The sequence below is a fragment of the Boleophthalmus pectinirostris genome, unplaced genomic scaffold (genome assembly GCF_026225935.1).
Source record: "Boleophthalmus pectinirostris isolate CB_2022bp ecotype Guang Dong unplaced genomic scaffold, ASM2622593v1 HiC_scaffold_22, whole genome shotgun sequence".
Classification (NCBI taxonomy): Eukaryota; Metazoa; Chordata; class Actinopteri; order Gobiiformes; family Gobiidae; genus Boleophthalmus; species Boleophthalmus pectinirostris.
The window spans coordinates 38,567,368-38,589,642 of record NW_026571190.1 but is presented as its reverse complement, the minus strand read 5'-3'; the positions used below and the strand labels follow the sequence as shown (position 1 = coordinate 38,589,642).

The 22,275-nt window shown below is 40.9% G+C and overlaps 1 protein-coding gene across 1 annotated transcript in view; it reads right to left on the bottom strand.

Annotated features, from left to right (window-relative positions):
• The window catches only part of LOC129410407 (scavenger receptor cysteine-rich type 1 protein M130-like), a 48,586-nt gene extending 27,396 nt beyond the window's left edge, over window positions 1-21,190 (bottom strand). Inside the window, exon 1 of the mRNA XM_055158509.1 lies at window positions 21,139-21,190. The gene's annotated coding sequence lies outside the window, so the exon portion shown is untranslated. The remainder of the gene's footprint in view (window positions 1-21,138) is intronic.
• Window positions 21,191-22,275: the final 1,085 nt, after the last annotated feature.

Sequence of the window (22,275 nt, the reverse complement as noted above, 5' to 3'; positions counted from 1 at the left end):
TCCTGGTTCGATGAAGCCAACAGGACAATATCATCCGCAAACAGCAGAGATGATCCTGTGGTCTCCAAACCAGACCCCCTCCGACCCCTGACTGCACCTAGAAATTCTGTCCATAAATACAATTAAATAAATAATAATTTCTGTACGTATATTATTACATGCATATAATACATTTTGTATTCTGTGTGTGTAAATTTTCCCAAAATGGTAATATGATAATATGGCAGGTGAAGCTGTTTTTCTGAACATGGCAAGGACGTAATCAGGCAGAGGACAGAGAAAGTGCTTGTGGAACTAGTAAAAGGACACAGATTATGCTTGTGTAACTTGGACAATGATGTACAGAACAGGGAAAATATTATTCATTTTTATTCAGAAACAAGAGTTTTTTTTTTTTTTTGACACAACCTCTCCGGCCTTGGAGAAAACCCTTTCACAAGGCACAGAAGATGCTGATGTGCACAAAAAGGCAACTGCAAGTTTGTGTAAATTTGAGTAGAGTCGTTTTTTTCTCCCAGTGCTCCAGACGCTTCTCCAGTCTTCCAGTATTTGGCTCTGAAAGGCACCGCTCGACCTCCACAGTTGCATCTGCAGCACCCAATGCTCCCACTCGACCATCTCAGATTTGACTGAAAAAATTCTGGAAGGTTCACACACTTTCCAACAGGTGAAGTCCCACATTTTATCTCCCAACTCTTTATAGTTTTGTCGTAAAAAAAATATTTTGTCAACTCTGCCCTGACCTGTTTTGAGCAGAGTTTTCAGAGGAGCCACTTTCAAAATGCTGCATCTAAAAACATATTTAAGGTCCTTCAAATTTCCAAGGGTTAAAATTTGTCAAATGTACTTGTAGAATCTGGACTTTTACACACGTGCTTTTGGTTTATCACAGATTTCTGGGAGCTTGAATTTGCTTGAAAATTCTCCTCTTCATATCCGAGGGCGTCTTTGAAGGACTGTGGAAAGTGCAATTTCAAAGACAGAGGTTTGATATTGGACATAAACCTTCCAACACGTCACTGTGGACTTTGTATTTTAAAACTGACCCTCTGTAACCAACACTCTACAAGATATTAAGTGTTAAAAATGGAAAAAAAATAAAAATTGGTGCCATCTTTACCATGTTATACCAAAAAAATGAAGCACCCACCAACATAAAATCGACTGTTTTAGAAAGACTAGATGTCTGTTTTATATCCAAAATATATATATCTGGTATAAATTATGAATTAAGCTCTGTTCATGCTTTATTACGGCTAATTAAGGTGGAGCTGTTATAAAATGTTACCTAAAATTCTCACAACATTCAGAACAAAATATACAACTTTTTTTTTTTTTTTTTCCTGAAATAAGTCATAGTTTGGTGCTTTGATTGTTGATTCTGTTAAACTCCACACTTTCCAGGTCTTTATGTTGATTTTATTTACATTTTTTAGTTTGTTTTTGATGCTTCTCTCTGATTGGTTAACCCGCTTGTCAATCACACCCTCTGAAATCAGAAGGACAGGAAACGGCTTCAGATCCACTGGTCTTTGTAAAGTTTTGTCAAAGCGTGTGATTCTGGATGGATTCTTGTAACATTCAGAGCAAAACAAATAAATCTGTGTATCATTCGTTCATTTGTTCTTCAAAATAAACGAAAAAAACAACAATTTTCTTCATTATTTGTCTCCAAAACCAAAATGAAAAAACAGATAATGATTCATTTTTTCAGTTTGTGATTTTGTGTGACCGTTTACCGTTTACGTGACTTAAACTGTGATGCCGGACAGAACCAGGACTAAACCAGGACTAAACCAGGACTAAACCAGGAACCAGGTCTAAAACCAGGACTAAACCAGGTCTAAACCAGGACTAAACCAGGACTAAACCAGGAACCAGGACTAAACCAGGACTGAACCGTTTTCAGCCCTGGTCTGGTCGCAGTCTCAGTCTTGGTTTCAGTCCTGTTCTGGTCCCGGGCTCAGTCCTGGTTGTGGTCCAGGTCTAAGTCCTGGTCTCAGTCCCGGTCTGGGTCCTGTCTGATCTCGGTCTGGTTCCTGTCTGGTCCTGGTTTAGTCCTAGTTTAGACCTGGTTTAGACCTGGATTAGTCCTGGTTTAGTCCTGGTTTAGACCTGGTTTAGATCTGGTTCAGTCCTGTTTTAGTCCTGGTTTTAGTCCTGGTTAAGTCCTGGTTTTAGTCCTATTTTAGTCCCGGTTTTAGACCTGGTTTTAGACCTGGTTTAGTCCTAGTTTAGACCTGGTTTAGACCTGGATTAGTCCTGGTTTAGTCCTGGTTTAGACCTGGTTTAGATCTGGTTCAGTCCTGTTTTAGTCCTGGTTTTAGTCCTGGTTAAGTCCTGGTTTTAGTCCTATTTTAGTCCCGGTTTTAGACCTGGTTTTAGACCTGGTTTAGTCCTCTTTTTGACCTGGTTTAGACCTGGTTTAGATCTGGTTTAGATCTGGTTTAGATCTGGGTTGGATCTGTTTTAGTCCTGGTTTTAGTCCTGGTTTAGACCTGGTTTAGACCTGGTTTAAATCTGGGTTGAATCTGATTTAGTCCTGGTTCAGACCTGGTTTAGGTCTAGTTTAGATCTAGTTTAGACTTGGTTTTAGTCCTGGTTTTAGTCCTGGTTCAGACCTGGCTTTAAACCTGTTTTAGACCTGTTTTAGACCTGGTTCAGTTTCCGGCAATGAGTGAAATTACAGAAAAAAAGAAGAAGAAAAGAAAAAAAAAGGGGGATTTAGCCCAAAATGTGAAAACAGGAAAATCCCGCCGTGTAATCCATTTATTTCAACAAAGTAACTGTAATCCAATTACCACTCACTGAAACAGTAACTGTAACCTGAATACAGTTACTCATCATTTGTACTCTGATTACGTAACTCCGGTACATGTAATCTGTTACTCCCCGACACTGCAGACGGGCAGACGAGGCTGGTCCCAGGACTCGTCCCAGGACTCGGACCCGGGTGGTCCTGTCTTGGTCCTTTCCGTGTGGAGTGGGCGTGTTTAATGACAGACAAAAACCATAATGATAAAGCTAAATGTTTGGTCTCCGTCTTCAGTCGTGTGCTGCAGATTTTCAGAGATAATTTTTGTTTTATTTACCGTTCCAAAAGTATTTCAAAGCCAAAACGTGGTCTTTTTTTAAGCCCGTGACTCGTCTGCGGCTCCTCCGGCCCCCTGCCCGCCCGCTAATAACAATCCAGCGTGAACTATGATACACTCACACTGGTCACTGTGTGTCAGAGCCGAGCTGGCGCAGGATCTGTGGAGATGTGTCACAAATTAGCATCGCGAGCATTTGGTCACTGACGGGCGTCTTTCACTGTGAATATCAAACACACGGGACCGAGGAGACTGATGCTGGAGCTGCTGGAGCTGCTGGAGCTGCTGGTGGAGGAGCTGGTGGTTGTTGTGGTGGAGCTGGTGGTGTGGGAGCTGATGGTTGTGGAGCTGGAGCTGCTGGAGCTGGAGAAACGTTTGGTGGAGCTAATGGTGCTGCTGGTGGTGGAGCTGGTGGTGATTGTTGTGGTGGAGCTGGTGGTGGAGCTGGTGGTGATTGTTGTGGTGGAGCTGGTGGTGGAGCTGGTGGTGTGGGAGCTGATGGTTGTGAAGCTGGAGCTGGCGGTGGAGCTGGCGGTGGAGCTGGCGGTGGAGCTGGCGGTGGAGCTGGTGGTGGAGCTGGTGGTGATTGTTGTGGTGGAGCTGGCGGTGGAGCTGGCGGTGAAGCTGGTGGAGCCGATGGTGCCGCTGGTGGTGGAGCTGGTGGTGGAGCTGGTGATGGAGCTGGCAGTGGAGCTGGTGCTGGTGCTGGTGATGGAGCTGATGCTGGAGCTGGTGGTGTGGGAGCTGATGGTTGTGAAGCTGGAGCTGGCGGTGACAGCTGGTGCTGGTGATGGAGCTGGCGGTGGAGCTGATGGTGGCAGTGGAGCTGGTGCAGGTGATGGAGCTGGTGTTGGAGCTGATGCTGGAGCTGGTGGTGTGGGAGCTGATGGTTGTGAAGCTGGAGCTGGAGCTGGCGGTGGAGCTGATGGAACTGATGGTGCTGCTGGTAGTGGAGCTGGTGGTGTAGCTGATGGTGATGGAGCGGGTGGTGGAGCTGCAGATGGTGGTGGAGTTGGTGCTGGTGAGGTAGCTGGTGGTGGTGGAGCTGATGGTGGAGGTTGTGGAGATGGTTGTGGAGGTGGTGCTGGTGCTGGAGCTGATGGTGGTGGTGGAACTGGTGGAGCTGATGGTTGTGGAGCTGGAGCTGGCGGTGGAGAAACTGGTGGTAGAGCTATTGCAGCTGCTGCTGGAGCTGGTGGTGGAGCTGGTGGTGGAGAAGAGGAGTTCTAATTCTGTCTCAGACTTGTGATAAGTGAAGGGTGGAGATGTCAGAGCAGAACTCACTTCCATTCTGTGCTGGGAAGAAAACTTTGAAAATGTTTTTACCTACAGAAAACTGAACAGCAGCATTGAAATGTAAAATATTCTACACTATTCTGAACATTTGGAAAACTTCTACACTGAGTTTCACCATAAATTCTAGAGTAAACACAGCATTAAAAACATGTTTAAGTAATCCTTTTTTATTAGTCTATTTACATCTCCAAACCTCAAAATGCTCAGTTCCACCTTGTGATGTCATGAAGCGGTAGCTACATTTTATCTTTTGTTTAGTAAAGATTGGAAATTCCAGCTCCAGTTGTTTTTAACACAAAAAGTGTGATTTTAACTATTTGAAAGTTTAACAGGAGTTCGAGTTGTGGTTATTTGCCAGAGTTGATGGTTGGAGTTAATTCTACTTCCCTCGGTGTTAGTTTGGCTCCTCCCACACAGCAAAAACTGGAGAGTTAAAATTTCAGGGTAAAATATTTCAGAGTTGTTTTTAACACAAAAAGTCTTATTTTAACTTTGAAAGTTAAATGGGGGTTGATCTGGTTGAAGTGAATTCAACTTCTCTTAGTGTTAATTTGGCTCCTCGCACCCAACACTTCAAACTCTTGTGAGAGAAGACCAGTTTGAACCAGTTTTGTAGAGAATTTCATCTTAAATTAACTCAAATACAGTGTAAAAATAAAACACCTCTGCGTGTTGTTTGTCTAAATCAGTATAACTCTACAAAGTGTTATCCGTTTACTCTCAAAACCTTAATATAACTCTTGATTTCAGGGTTAAACAGGAACTTTGGTCCAGTGTTACTTAACTCACATTTCCAAAAACGTTAAATTAACTCTAGAAAAGATTGGACTCATATAAACACTGAGAAAATGTTAAAAATGATTCTGTGAGAGTCAATTTTGACACTTCACTTTTTGTTGTGCACCCTCCACTTCAAACTCCGGTGAGAGAAGACCAGTTTGAACCAATTTTGTAGAGAATTTCATCTTAAATTAACCAAAATAAAGTGTAAAAATAAAACACCTTTTTGTATTGCTTTGCTAAATCAGGATAACCCTTCAAAGTGTTACCCGTTTACTCTCAAAACATTAATATAACTCTTAAACGGGAACTCTGGTAAAATGTTACTTAATTAACATTCCCAAAAATGTTAAATTAACTCTAGATCAGATTGGACTCATATAAACCCTGAAGCGTAAAAATGCGAGAGTGTGAGAGTCAATTTTAACACTCCTCCGTGTAAATCTGCAGGGTTTGTGCGTTAAACATGTGTGAACGAAACAAAACACAACTCCAAATCTGTTTGTGATAAAGAAACAACTTTATAACAGATCAGAAAACAGTGTAATCTGGGCCCTTTAAAAAAAACAACAACATACAAATACAAAGATCTGAACGGGATTTGAATCATTTCCTCGTATGACTCGAAAACAAAACAAAAATGAACAGAACTTCTCAAATTCTCAGTAGCACCAGTAGATGGCAGTGTTTCCCAGGGTTTAGGTAACAATGGCCCGGCACTAAATCGGTTCTGTCATATGTTGTTGTTTTTTTTTTCTGCATATTGGAATGACAAATATATAAATAACTATTTTTACCACTTTGGAATGTCTGTGCAAAAACAAAAACGTGTTCATCTGCTGCTTAAAGACGAAGAGTTTTACGTCTACGAGGTCTTAAATGCCAACACGTTAATGTATTTAGATCACCGTGTTACTTTTTATTGTTTTGAAAATGTTATATTCGCCGAAAACAACGTATTAACACGTTTTATGAGTTTCGCACCTCTATTTGCTCTCTGTGCTAAGTTGCTCCCCTTCAGCGCACCATAACAACACAATCATCGTGCGTCCTGCTCATGAAACTACAGCACGTCGCGTTGAATATGGCCCAAGAGAGATCGCTAAATTACGCAAACATGCATGGATTAACATCTAAAACGTCTTCAGGCAAGTTTTTGATGAAAAAAAACAAAAAAAACAATAAAATAAAATATTTAGCGTAACATATTTAGATCACCATGTTACCTTTTATTGTTTTGAAAATGTGATATTCAATTAAAAATGTGTATTAACATGTTTTATGAGCTTTACACCTCTATTTGCTCTCTATGCTAAGTCGCTCCACCCTTCAGAGCACCACAACAACACAATCAACGTGCGTCTTGCTTATGAAACTACAGCACATTGCGTTGAATATAACCCAACAGAGATCGCTAAATTATGCAAACATGCATGGATTAACATCTAAAACATCTTCAGGCAAGTTTTTGATGAAAAAAAAAATGAATAAAATCAAAATCAAATATCTAGCGTAACATATTTAGATCACCATGTTACCTTTTATTGTTTTGAAAATGTTATATTCAATGAAAACTGCGTATTAACATGTTTTATAAGATCACACCTCTATTTGCTCTCTGTGCTAAGTCACTCCACCCTTCAGAGCACCATAACAACACAATTTTCGTGCGTCTTGCTTATGAAGCTACTGCACATCACATTGAATATGGCCTAACAGAGATCGCTAAATGACGCAAACATGCACGGAACAACATCTAAAAGGTCTTCAGGCAAGTTTTTGATGAAAAAATAAATTTTCAATAAAAAAAATTAAATATCTAGCGTAACATATTTATATCACCATGTTACCATTTATTGTTTTGAAAATGTTATATTCGCCGAAAACAAAGTATTAACACCTTTTATAAGTTTCCCACCTCAATTCTCTCTCTGCTAAGTTGCTCCCTTTCAGAGCACCATCACAACACAATCAACGTGCATCCCACTCATGAAACTACAGCACATTGCATTGAAAATGGCCCAAGAGAGATCGCTAAATTACACAAACATGCATGGATTAACATCTAAAACGTCTTCAGGCAAGTTTTTGATGAAAAAAAAAATTAAAATCTAGCGTAACATATTTCGATCACCATGTTACCTTTTATTGTTTTGAAAATGTTATATTCAATGAAAACAACGTATTAACATGTTTTATGAGTTTCACACCTCTATTTGCTCTCTGTGCTAAGTTGCTCCCCTTCAGAGCACCACAACAACACAATCAATGTGTGTCCTGCTCATGAAACTACAGCACATCGCGTTGAATATGGCCCAAGAGAGATCGCTAAATTACGCAAACATGCATGGAATAACATCTAAAACGTCTTCAGGGAAGTTTTTGAGGAAAAAAAATTATAAAATTATTTTTAAAAAATTAAAAATCTAGCAATATCCTTTAAAATGTGAAAAGGCAAATCAACGTTAACAGTGATTTTGGAGTTTTAATAAATTGGTGAAAATGTATCGCGGTAAAGCACAAACTGCAGTACACAAAGCTCTAGAAAGTTCTAGAGGCAAAAATGATGTAAGTTTCTATAAATAAATAAAATAAAATCACAAAAATGAATGTCACTTTATTCGCTACAAAAAGATGGAGGGAAATTTCAGTATTTTGAAGTAAATATACATTTCTTTGTAAATATTAATTCAGACGTTGCAACTTAATGTGCACTATTTAACTTTTTTCTGATGGTCTCCAAGGAGATCTTTGCTCATTGCTTTGCTTGGAATGTTCCGCAGTATCGCATTAAATGTGATGATTTCTCTTTCATTTCAAATGTTTTTACTGCCCTAGAAATACCTTGAAAAATGTGCGTTCTAGTTAGGAGCAGGTCTGACTTGTAACTTTGGCGACGTTGGTTGGTGGATTTGACACTTGTCGGGGTCTTCTACATGTACGCCTATGACGGAATGTTCAGCAGTTACCATGGCGATGCAACTACTACTGAATGCATAAAAAAAAAAAAAAAAAAAACAGAAAACACACCAAAGTTCTTGTAGAGGTGCAAATGCAAGGAGCAGCCAGACAAAAGTGAAAAAATGCGTCGCACACTCAGACGGCCGATGTCCAAAAGCTTTTTTATTTACAAAATGACGTTTCATCAGATATTTATATATTTTGCACGTCTCAAGTAAGTCTCAAGTCTTTGACCTCAAGTTTGAGTCAAGTCCCAAGTCAAATACAGGCAAGTCCATGTCGTGTCTCGAATTACTTGCCCAAAAGTCCAAGTCAAGTCCAAGTCGTCTGCTTTGAGCTTCAAGTCATTTCAAGTCTTTAAACCAAAGTACCAAATATATAATAGATTTTTGCAGTTTATATAATTTTTGAACTAACTTGTACTTAAAATGTCATAGTATATTTATATATGAATATTTACATAAGAGTTGTATAAATGCTCATTTTTCTTTTTTAAATGTCTTGACAAGATTGCGAATCATTGAGTGTGTTCACATGCACATCAGTATCCCGGTTATTATCCATATCCTGGTTCTGTCAGTATTTGAGTTACTGCGTTTACATGCGCGCTGACAAACCGGGACACTCATATCCCTGTGTACATGATCAAATGGAGTATCCCAGTTTCTTGACATAATCTTACAAATGTGCAAGTGCAAAAATTAACCTAATTTAAGTTAATAAACCAGGAAAAATACAAACAGGAAACTCGGGAGGTTATTTTAATAGATCCGTGGTTCTAACCAGCGGTCCGGAGCTATGAGGTATCCCACAATCCACTGCACAGATCAAACCCAACGTGTAGATTTTTTATTAAAATATTCTGCATAAATAAACTCAACTTTATAACATATGAACCATAACCACATCAGCCTGTTTGATCATATAATTCAGCTTTGTCACATTTGTTTACGTTTTACTGAAACTAAGACCACATGGCTAATTAGTATGAACTGTTAGCGCAGATAAAAACAGCTCGCTCCTTGTGTCCTGATGCGGTTCAGCTTCTGTCGGACTAAAGGACACGACTCAGTGGAATATATGTGTTTTTTCTGGTGACAGAGGAAGTGCTGATGATGGTGAGTCTGTTCTGTGTGTATATCTTATAGGAGATGTTTCATGTTTAACTTTTCAGCGATCATATGTGTGCATGTTGTACGAGTGCAGATTTCTGTGCAGGTTTAGCGCAGCTCACACTCATGTGGTCACTTTATTTTTGTCGCTGTTGTAGTGGTGAAAAGACTGAAACGTATTTGTCTTTTGGACGCATGCGCACAAAAATTTATGTTGCAGTAATCTGGATACTGCATATACATGCCACAGTATCCCGGTTACTATTGGAAAACACCAGCTACAGTATCCCGGTTTCTCATAAACGGGATGCTGAAACCGTTTACATGCACCATGACGAAACCGGGATACTCAAAAAACCCGATCATAACCGGGACACTCATGTGCATGTATACGCACTCATTACAGTCAAAACGGAAAGAATTAAGATTTAAAAGTGCTGAATAACAGTTCATTTGTCAACTTGTCAAAGCATCGAGTCTTCTCAAGTCACAGGGCTCAAGTCACTGACCTTAAAGTCTGAGTCGAGTCCCAAGTCTTTGTCCATTTTATCAAGTCAAGTCTCAAGTCCTAAAAATAGTGACTCAATTCTGACTCCAGTCTAAGTCACGATTTGGAAGTTCTATTGTTATTACTATAACTTATAAGATAAAATGTCAGTTCCCGGTCTCTGATTTTATAAAATACATTTCCCCCCAAAAAATGCGACTTATATAAAATTTTTCTTCTTCATTGCACATTTTTTGGCTGTAGCGACTTATACTCCACAGCAACTTGTAGTCCGAAAAATACTGTACTTCAAAGTCTTACTACAAAATCTGGCTCATAATATTCAGATGTGCAGTTTTTGATTGATTACATGTTTAACTAACCTCAGAAACTAGTGAATAAAAATAAATAAATAAAAAACACAGTAAAACTTGATTGATGAGTCAACAGGAGCCTATACCTGGAACTAGAGTCTGAGTTTGGATTTTCATTCTCAAACCTCCAGGCTTCCCGGCTGCTTTTTCTCTCCTCCTCTCCTCCTCTCTCTGTGTTCTTTTTGTTATTTACTGTTACTAAAAGCACACACAGACGCACAAACACACACAAACACACTTAGGCGCACTGCAAATATTTCAGTCATAGTATATGTCTGGTGAAGGGTGTATTTTGCTTTTTTTTGGTGCGTAACTTTTCGGTTGACCTGCTTGTTTCTATGTACACGTCAGGCCTAGAACGCTTAAAATGTTCCACAGTGTGACATTAAACAGCTCTACTTCACATTTATCCAGTTACAAGTGGTTTTATAGCTCGAAAATACCTCGAAAAACAAACATTCTGACCTGTAACTTGGTCTGGTTTGGTCTCCGTGAAGATAGAAAGGTTTAATGTCATACTGCGAAACATTCCAGACCAAGTATGAACATAAAACATAAAAAAACTGAAGGACTCTCCATCGGAAAAGTTACACAATGCACCTTTAACGCAACAAGACACCAAAGGGCCAAATAAATGACAATAAATGTTTTCTATTTTCATTAATATTGTGCAGATTGAAGCCAAGATGGTAAAATGGTTATGTTTTTATACAGAGCTTTTCAACCTTCAAGACAAATCGCTTTACATCAAGGAACCACTCATATCAGTCGTCCAGGTAGAATCTTAGCCTGAGTCATCAGCCAGTTTCACTTCGTAGAAACCGTCTGACCTCGCAGCATTAGAATTCGTTCACTTGACAGTGACAGGCGGGTACTTTGTTATTTAACCAATCACTGCTGTTTGGTCATGACGTATGTACTGCGCCAAATCCTGCAGGAAGAAGGACAATAACGTTGTTTCCCCTTGATAAAATTCACCAAACATTCTCTTTGTTCCGGCTTTAAATCCTCGATCTTGGGAATCATTCCAACACAGAATGTCTGTCTTCTTCTACGTCCATCTTGACGTTTTGTTTACTGTTGTGCTGCACCACAAAAGGGACACAGACAGACGCGACGAGTTTGACGTCATGACTTCACAGCTCTTCACTGATTGGTCGGTGTGCGGTCTACAACTTCCAAGGTTCTTGCAAACCGTCTAGTGCAGGAGTCTCCAACCTGTAGCTCACCAGGAGAATTGTGAATTATACATACTGCTCTGAATAATTCAAATTTGACTGATTAAATGCCTATTTCCTTTGTAAATGTATAATTTTGATGCCTAATTTTGTGCCCTGACAACTGGATAATGGTTGCCTGGAAATCCAGAAGGATATTTCTCTGTATTTGTTATACAGATCCATATCAGTCTGGATTCTTCCAGGCAAGGATAATGGGTTATGTTTTATAGATGTTCAACTGTATCTCATCTTCAGCTCACCGTGGCTCTTATATTTACAACATTTCTGGGGATCGCTAAAATTAGTAGCTCTCTGGCATTTTCGTTTTACAAAAAGTAGTTCACAGGATGAAAAAGGTTGGAGACTCCTGGTCTAGTGTGGTCTGATTCCTGACCTAGTCGCTGGACAGAAATGGAATTGAGGAGAGGCACTAGGTGGCACCAGCCTGACTAGTAGAATTCATGGCAAAAGAAGTAACTCTTTTTGTCAAGTGGACAAAAGTTTAGTTTAGTCGTATCCAACCTTTTTGTCAGCTGGATGGATGAGCTGCGAAACCTATTTGATCAAAATAAACTTTTGATAAATTAAATTTTTCCTTTTTTGTGAAGAAAAGTTGAAAAATATGTTGAAAATTACAGAAAATAAAGAGTCCTAAACACACACACTGGGAGAATTCTGTCCAAAAGTTTAGTACAAAAGCAAAAATTTTTTCTGTAAACATTCTTTCAACAAAATAAAGATGTCAAATTATAATTTCTTTGTACTTTAGAGCAGTTTTGGCCCTTTGTACATTAAAACTTTGTGAACCCCCCAAAAAAAATGGCCAAACTGGGAAAAGAAAAGTAAAATCGTACATATAATGATCTTATCTGTGTTTTGCTGAAATGTGTTGTGGTGAAATCTGTCACAGGACCTTTAAGTGTCTTGCCCAAGGACACAGCAACAGCATTCATTTATTGGAGCTGGAATCGCGCCGCCAACCCGCTCAAGCGATGACTTTTTACATCGAGATTCAAAGTTCTAACCTTCGGATCGGCGGACGAAATCTCGACCGAAAACAATGAATAAAATAAGAAAAGAGTGAAGCTTGATTGATGAGTCAACAGGAGCCTATACCTGGAACCGCAGCCTGAGTTTGGATTTTTCACTCTCAGACCTGGAGGCTTTCCGGCTGCTTTCTCTCTCCTCCTCTCTCCTCGTCTCAGCGGGACCTCAAACACACCACTTTACTCTCTTTTTGTTCTTCTGTTTCTCTTTCGTTTTCTGCAAATACCGGGGATCGAGAATATGAAGGCTTTCGAGCGGCGCAGCACCCACTTGGCTCACGGGGGCCGGTCTGATCGCGGAAGCTACACCCGGAGCATGAAACAATCACGCCGGTTGCCGCGGTAACGGGTCTCTCCCATGGCGGACCGCGCGGTGTATCGCCTCCAACGAAACGAGCGATGATGTGGGATTATTATTTTGGACTCTTTCGTATTTTTTGCGGCTGATATTTTGTACTTAAAGGTGCACTGAGTAACTTTTCGGGTGGAGGGTCCGTCAGATTTTCTCCATGGAGATGTTGTTGCTTTGTCTGGAATGTTCCACAGTATGGCATTGAACCTTTCTGTCTTCGTGGAGACCAAACCGGACCAAGTTACAGGGCAGATCTGTGAGAAAGTTTGTTTTTCTAGATTTTTTGAACCACCTAGAATTGAATAAATGTAAAGTAGAGCTGTTTAATGTCACACTGTGGAGCATTCCAGGCAAAGCAATGACGTAACTATAGAAACAAGCAGGTGACGGACCCCGAAACAAAAAGTTAGTGCACCTTCAAAGCAAACCTGAGTAGCTGAGTAACATTTTTCCCTCATTAAAAGAACATTTAAGCCCCTGTGATGGTTCAGTCTGTATTTTCATGGTGATTGAAGCGTTTGTTGTCTCCCCCTGCTGGCTCTGTGCGGAAAAACAGCCTAGCAATATGGCTGATCCAACTCAAAGAGGAAAAACCTTGCTCTCTTTTAAAATCTATTTGGCAATATCAAGTTTTATTGTGATTATTAGTGTTGTAGTCAAGAGCGCACTAATCGAGACCAAGACCAGTCCGAGACCACGGGGTCCCGAACCCAGGACAAGACCATGACCTCTGAGAGTCGAGAACTGGACTTTTAAATGTGGAGACTAAGACAAGGCTGAGACCACGGCCCATTGAGACCAAATTGAGAACATTTTTGTAATTTTTTGGACCCTCACCCACAGTTTGAGAACCCCTTCTTTAAGAAAACTTCCACTGGCACTTTACAGAAAATTATCAAGGAAGTGGGTAGGAATTTTAAATGTGTTTTGTCAACTTCCTAACTGGAGGTTCTATTCTCTTAACTGGTTTTGCAGTGATATTTAATCTCTGCACATTTACCAAACACACGTCATGACAAATGCAGATGCATTTATGCACTTTTATGTGGCAAACTTCAGCCACACGTCATGATAAGAAGTTTACTGCAGTGGAAGTAATGAAATATGATCCCACGAGTGTGACGAGTGTCAGACGTCAAGTCCGAGACAAGACCAAGCCCAAGCACCTTCAAGACCGAGACAAGACCGGCTTCTAATGCAGTCAAGTCCAAGATGAGACCAAGACCGTAAAAAAAACGGTCTTCGAGGCCGGTCTGGAGACCAAGATCGGTCTCGAGTATTAGTATCATATTGCCTTATTTCAATAACAATGTTTAAAAATTAAGAAACAATAAAAGAAAAAACAAATCCTTCTGGGTCCCTGATGCCCTGAGTGTATTTCCATTAGGGAGCTGTAGGGGGAGCTCTATAGCTGAATAATACTTAAAGCAGGTTTATAGTTCTGCATCGACTCAACACACACTGCCGCCGTCGCCTTGTTGCCGTCATTTTTGATTTATGGATCTGCGTCGAGGTCTATGCACCGCAAAGTATTTCACTGCTACAACGCTAGGAGACGAGGATTTAAAAATGGCATTCGTGTTTACAAAATGAAGTGGGAAAGCGGAGTACCGGGAATGTACGTAGAGCCGATGAAGAGAGGACCAATCACAGCCCTTATTGTCTGCGTCGCTTTCCTTCCTGTCTGCGTCGGTTCAATACGTAGTTACAAAATCCTGAAGATCCACGTCGGTCGACTCAGACGCTCTGCAGAGGAGGTTCACGACACAGACGATCATAAACTGAGCTTTAACTCTGCTTTAAATCAGACTTATTCTGCAAAATCAAGTTTTCAGACCTTGTAACCATGTACTGTATTTTTCAGACTATAAGGCGCACTTGAAATCCTTTAATTTTCTCAAAAATCGACAGTGCGCCTTATGTGTTAATTCTGGTTGTGTTTACTGACCTCGAACCGATTTTATGTGATACACGGGGCTCAAAAATCTGTCAAAATGTTTTAGTACAACTTTAGTAAAATACGAAGCCGCACCTCTTGATGGATTGTTGGAGCATTACGCCTACTGTAGTCAGGAGTCTGACTGATGCACAAGGAGCCAGCTGTTTTTTTTTCAGCACTTATAGTTTATGCTAATGAGCCATCTGGTTTAAAGTTTTGTTTCTGTAAACAAATGTGCTCAAAGGTGCACTATGTGAAGAATCCCTCAGTCGTCCAGGTAGAATCCACGGCGAGGAGAAAATTCAGTTTGTCGACTGGACAAAAGTTAATTTGGTTGAAGACGTTTCCCAGCTCATCCAAGCTGCTTCTTCAGTTCAGAACTGAAGCTGCACTAAACACATTATTACTCAATGTATATTTGAGTCGTCCTTGTATGAAATAAAAAAAAAAACCTAACTTAAATTATCCTCCCACATTCACATTCATAATCCACATTCACCAGGACAGGGAGACAACGCCGGGCGAATTACGCCACGATCTGCCGATGGATCGTGGACCTAAGGATCGGTCACAAGTGTCGTCCGTTTGTTTCACTTAATGCGCCGTATGTATGAAAATAGACGAGAGAATTCAACATTATTGATTATTGCCTCCGAAGAATAGTCCGAAAAATACGATAATAGTCGTTTGACCTCTTACGCTCTCTCGAAGTTGTATCTACATGTTTGAGTAATCTTTAATCTCTTATTTTCAAGACACTATTTTGCCAGTCAACTCCTGTTTTACTTGCTTCATTCTCCAATTTTAATTTCGTAATCAGTGATACATGCAGAATTCGGCATCATCACGCAGTAATTTTGGTACAAATATAAAAAATCCACATCTTGCTAGTGTGATGTGCAGGTATCTATAGGAAAGGCCAACAGTTGTGATGTTTACGGCGTCGTTGGCTCCCACAGTTTGTTTCTTAAGTTGTTTTAGATGAATATTGATATTTAAAATGTCCAAATTACGACAAAATGATCACAGGTGTCATAGATTCCAACAATATAACAGATATATTATGTCTGCTTTAATAAGTGGTGTTAGTTATATTGTGAAGATGAGTTTGGAGAGGAACAGGTGCTGAGTTACATCAGAGTGCAAAAGCTCCTCTCAGATTGTAATCCCAGAGGCAGACTGACAGATGCTGGCCCCAAAACTCTGAACTACGTGTTCAAATGTAAAACCTGTCTCTGCTGTCGAGCAAAAACTGTCCATTTGTTTAGAGAAAAAAATGCAAGTAGCCCCAAGACACGTAATAAGAGTTTGAGTGAATGTTTAAAGTCCCATATGACTAATATTCTGATCTGATGCTTTCTGTTGTGTTTTTTCTCATCAAAAACAGACATGGAGTTTTGTTTCATTTCATTCACACATTTTAGACGCAAAATTGAGTTCTTGTCTCAAACAGAAAACACTCTGTCCCACCTTGTGATGTCATTCAGGTCCCTTGTGTTTTTAAACTCCATAAACCGTCACTGGAATCGTTTGCATAATTTCAGCAAATCATTCTCTGTCTCTGCTGATTTAAAGTTAAAGTGTTCATTTCCACAAACGTCTTTAGTAAAAGAGGCTTGAGTGTGTTTCTAATGACAGTTTGGTGTGGAGAGCAGAGCGTTATGTCAGGCAGCCTGTTGTAATCTCTTTTGTAATTCTTCCACTTTGTTCTGAGTGAGGACAGAGTTAGAGAAGTTTGCCTTGTGTCTCTCTCGTATTAGCGCTGGTGTGATGAACAGATATTGGCTCTTGTTTTTGAGGAGAGCTCCTCTCCTCTGGCTAAAAAAAATGAATGCTTTATTATGATGAAGACGATGGTTTGAAATGAGCCCAAATGCCTGTGCGCCTGCACTCGATGGTGTCATTTTCCTCTCCTCATCAATTCAAGCCATCTGTTGCTCATTTCATATCTGTCCATTCCCGCTTGGCCCTGGAACCTCACATATTTTAAAGCTTCAGGGAAGAGTTGGAAATATTCATTTATCCATTTCAAATGGGTTTCGAAGCCATCAGACAAAGAAATGGCTAAATCAAGCCCCAAGTTTTGGGTAAGTAACGCAAGAAAGTTATGTCTCCGAGACAATGCCAGGGACAGTTGGCTCATCGTTGCATCAGATGCAGAAGAATCAAACGGAATTACATTAAAAATCTATAAAGCCAAATGACAAAAACAAAAGTTTGCTGTAATAATTTTATCACTGTGAAACTAACTATTTTGCAACACGTATTAAATGTTTATTTCCTCCCGGTGGCAGTGGTCATGAAAGTCTACGACGAGGGCGTCTGGCAGGTGACCAGAGAAACCTGCTGCCAAATCCACTCAGGGATTCTCCTTAAACTCGCCCAGATTAAACTGTTTCTCATCTGTTTTATAATGACGTTTCCTCATCAAAAACAGACCTGGAGTTTTGTTTTGTTTCATTCACACAAACCTCCACATTTAGGCTTCTTCTCTCAAACTGAAAACTCTGCTCCACCTTGTGATGTCATGTGGTAATACAGGAAGTGCTCCACTGTGTTTTTAAACTCCATACACTTTCATTAGAATCATTTGGATCATTTCAGCCCTGGAATTGCCTTGAAAACTACCAACTGATGACATCACAAGGTGGAACACAGCATTTTGAGCTTTGCAAATGTAAACAGACTAATAAACCAGGATTATTCAAATGAATGAATGAAACAAAACACAACTCCAGGTCTGTTTTTGAGGAGGTAAAAACATTTTAACATGATTTAAACCTCACAAGAGTCAGTTTTGTGTAATATCAGACCTTTAATCTTTACAGAAAAGCATCTGGTCCAATTAAAATAGTTTAGCAGAAGAACAAAAAGGGACATAAGGCTCAACGCTGCAGAGCTGAGAATCATACTGATCTATTGGGTCTGACAGAACACACTAAAATAAGCAGTGACAGGAGCAGACAGGTGAGACAGGTGAGACAGGTGAGACAGGGGCAAACATCCAAGTGACAGGTCCAGAGTCAATCATGGTTAGAAAAAAAAATCAATTTCAGTGTTAAATGTTAAATGTGGGTGTATGTTTCATGTTTGATCAGCTCTAGCAGAGGTGTGGACTTGCAAATCGTGACTTGGACTCGAGTCAGACTTGAGTCAATATTTTTAGGACTTGAGACTTGATGAAATGGACTAAAACTTGGAACTCGACTTGGACTTGAAGCTCAGTGACTTGGGACTAGACTCGGACTTGAGGCCTGTGAGTCAAATAAATTGCAAAAATCTAAGCGATATTATATTCGGTACTTTGGTTTAACGACTTGAAGCACAAAGGAGACGACTTGGACTTGACATGGACTTAAGGGTCAGTGACTCGAGACCCGACTTGGACTTGCCTGTATTTGACTTGGGACTTGACTTAGACTTGAGGCCTGTTACTTGAAAAGATTTGAGAAGAACAGGGTTTTTTCCTCTTCCGGCACCTACTTTTTTTATCTAGTGTTTTTTTGTTAGTTTGTTTTTTGTTTTTATTGTTATCTTATACGTGCAAAACAAAACAAACAAACAAACAAATAAATAAATAAATTGAAAAAAAAAAAATGTAAAAAAGTACCCGCCTATCGTCAAGTGAACAAATTCTAATGCTGTGAGGACAGACGGTTTCCACAAAGTGAAACCGGCTGATGAAACAAACTATCGTATTTTCCGGGCTTTTAGACGCCAACCGCATCAAAAAACGACTGCGCACCACAATCCAGAGCGCCCCATACACTAATCCACTCGGGTGTCCCAGCACGACTTCAGTAAACTACAAACACACACGGAGCAGACAGCGACCGCACGGCGAAACACACCCGCAGACACACTCATCGCTCCACGCCGACGAGGAACGGAACGGAGGAACGAACCGAAAAAAGCGAGCGCGACGTGCCGCTTCTAGACACGACTGAACAACTGAGTCACTGCGAACACGCCGACAATCCGTTGGTCCCAGACACACCCTCCCTACACGCCACAACTGAACAAAGCCCAGAGTCACCGTGAACGCCACTGTGGGGAAGCTGGCCCAAGTGGTCAAAATGAGAGTCCAGCGCAAAGTCGTCCTTCACCAAACCAAATTCTTTATTGGATCCTTCCAAGTCGTGGCCAAAATTATACACATATTTACAAAAAAGAACTGTGCTTAACTAAACAAAAGCAACAGAAAATAACGCAACAAAAGAAAATACCCACAGGCACCTGGCTGCACTGATGGTGACCTCCTACTGATTAAACTGCCTCTACTTATATACCCCCAGAGAGGAAGCCCCTCCCCCTGGGTTCACACCAACTTACGGGGAAAACTGTAGCAATTTCCTTTCCTTACTGGTGTGCTGCCTTAAATTATTTTCTGAAGCCTAATCCCCCTTTTAAACTGAACAGTGCTCCAACTTAACTAGATACACTGAAACCAAAATTCTAATAACCCATTTGATAAAACAAAGAACCATTTCCGAGGCTTCCCTCCACATGGTCTGGGCCAACACCTCCCCCTGAGCCTATAAATATGGCTGCCAAAGGACACGCCCCCTCTTTTGTTCCCAGACCATGTGGAGTCACAGGTAAAGGTGGTAAGTTTAAACAAAATGAAGGGGTATAACTAGTGATGGGCAGATGAAGCTTCATGAAGCATTGAAGCCTTTCATCCAGTTGCTTCACTCTGGTGCAAAACTTCCTGAAGCTTCTGCTCTAGGACGTCTACTGCAAAAAAATCAGTTGACATGAATTTGAAGTGTGTTGCATTTTGCAGAAAGCCTGTGAATAAAACTGTCAGCAAAGTAAAGAAGTATGCAAAACATGTATATTGTAGTGATGTATACTGTGTGTGTATATATAAATATATATAAATAAATACTTTTATATATATATATATACTGGCAGTATGGAAAATTATTGTTTGGAAATTATGAAAAAGCTAATAATCATTTACAGTGAGGTGAGGGTGGTTGGGTTGGAGTTTGGACAGTGATTGTGCTTTTGTAACGTTGGGTGATTTGGTTCAGGGACACATCATTGGTTTTTATTTTAAAAACAACAGTTTCTCCACTGTGGCAGGTCTCAGGCCATTTCTTTTTTTTGACAATATTTCTCCTGCTTTCGAAAACACCCGCTCACAGGGCACAGATGAGGCAGGCACACAAGAATGCCACTGCTAATTTAATAAATGGGGATAGACATTATTTCTGTCTCCCAGTATTGAAGGGGTCCTCCAGCCTTCCAATATCTGGCTCCATCATGCACCGTTGGACCTCAAAATTTGCGTCTGCTATTACATTTTGTGTTTGTGTCTGTCTGACTCTGTCATCCAGGCGACGCCACAGGTGTTACCTAAGAAATAAGAATTGTTTTTTTGTGAGTTTAAACTGTCCAAACTTCCAAACTCTCACTGATCGCAACTCTCCATCAAACACCCACATTTTGAATGAAGACTGAGCAGTTTATATCGCTGTCAAAACTCGCGGCAAAACCCGAACCACTTCCTGAATCAGTCACGTGGTACAGCCGGGCAGCGAGGCTTCGGACTCATCATTTTCAGCTCCTCCCCTAATGAATCAAGCCTCGATAAGGCTTGCGGAAACGCCCCCTCCCTACTCGGACAACCTCGAAGACTTGAACGGAACGTAAACATCACTAGATATAACCAAATAAAATGAATTTAAAGTAACTGTGTGAATGTGATCAATTAAACAAAGACTAAATAAAACAAACCCGGGATAGTTATTATTTAGCTGTTTAGTTGATATAGATAGATATAACTGAACTAAGGTGAAAAATGGGGACAAAGGCCGTCTTTGTCACAGCCACAAACAAACAAAACCACTCACCCATCACATTGTTGTGTTTCCTTTAAAGTCCAGCGCGGTTTATTTGTGAAAAAAGTTCGAGAATAGACCATTTAATGACCTAATAGTGCGGAAAATACAGTACTTAAATTGTGCATTGTGTAACTTTTCTGGTGGAGGGTCCGTCACCTGCTTTGTTTCTATGGATACGTTCACTGCTCTGCCTGGAATGTTCCACAGTGCGACATTAAACAGCTCTACTTTACACTTGTTTATCCAATTACAGGCGGTTTTATAGCTCAGAAATGTCTAGAAAAACAGACATTCTGACTGTGAGCGGGGTCGCCTCTCCACAGATCTGACCTGTAACTTGGTCTGGTTTGGTCTCCGTGGAGATAGAAAGGATTAATGCCATACTGTGGAACATTTCAGACCAATCAATAACGAGAAAAAAACATTTGACGGACCCTCCCCGAGAAAAGTTACACAATAAACCTTCAAGTTATAATACCAGGACTCAACCAGGACAAAACCAGGACTAAACCAGGACTGAACCAGGTCTGAACCAGGACTGAACCAGGACTAAACCAGGTCTGAACCAGGACTAAACCAGGACTAAACCAGGACTCAACCAGGACTGAACCAGGACTGAACCAGGACTGAACCAGGACTGAACCAGGACTAAACCAGGACTAAACCAGGACTGAACCAGGACTGAACCAGGACTAAACCAGGACTAAACCAGGACTCAAACCAGACTCAACCAACCAGGACTAAACCAGGACTAAACCAGGACTGAACCAGGACTCAACCAGGACAACCAGGACTAAACCAGGACTAAACCAGGACTCAACCAGGACTCAACCAGGACTAAACCAGGACTAAACCAGGACTAAACCAGGACTAAACCAGGACTAAACCAGGACTAAACCAGGACTGAACCAGGACTGAACCAGGACTGAACCAGGTCTGAACCAGGACTGAACCAGGACTGAACCAGGACTCAACCAGGACTGAACCAGGACTGAACCAGGACTCAACCAGGACTCAACCAGGACTCAACCAGGACTGAACCAGGACTAAACCAGGACTGAACCAGGACTCAACCAGGACTCAACCAGGACTCAACCAGGACTGAACCAGGACTAAACCAGGTCTGAACCAGGTCTGAACCAGGACTAAACCAGGACTAAACCAGGACTAAACCAGGACTAAACCAGGACTAAACCAGGACTAAACCAGGACTCAACCAGGACTCAAACCAGGACTGAACCAGGACTGAACCAGGACTAAACCAGGACTAAACCAGGACTGAACCAGGTCTGAACCAGGACTCCAGGAAACCAGGACTGAACCAGGAAACCAGGACTGAACCAGGACTGAACCAGGACTGAAACCAGGACTAAACCAGGACTAACCAGGACTCAACCAGGACAACCAGGACTGAACCAGGACTGAACCAGGACTGAACCAGGTCTGAACCAGGACTAAACCAGGACTGAACCAGGACTGAACCAGGACTCAACCAGGAAACCAGGACTTTTATTTGATTAAAGAAACTGTACGTAACCTCGTCTCGCACTGTTTTAGAAAATAAAAGGTACGACTGGGTGCTGCTGGGGTTCAGGTCGTGAGGATTCTGGTCTGAGTCCTTTTTTTAGGATTTCAGCGATTTCAGAGCCCAACAGTGACCGCCCGCCCTGGTTCCTGAAGTCCGTTTTCCGTTTTGTTTTTTTCCGTCAGTTTTTCACCCCAGGAGAGAGTCACGTGAGGCTCGTTCTGATTTCTGACGGGGTA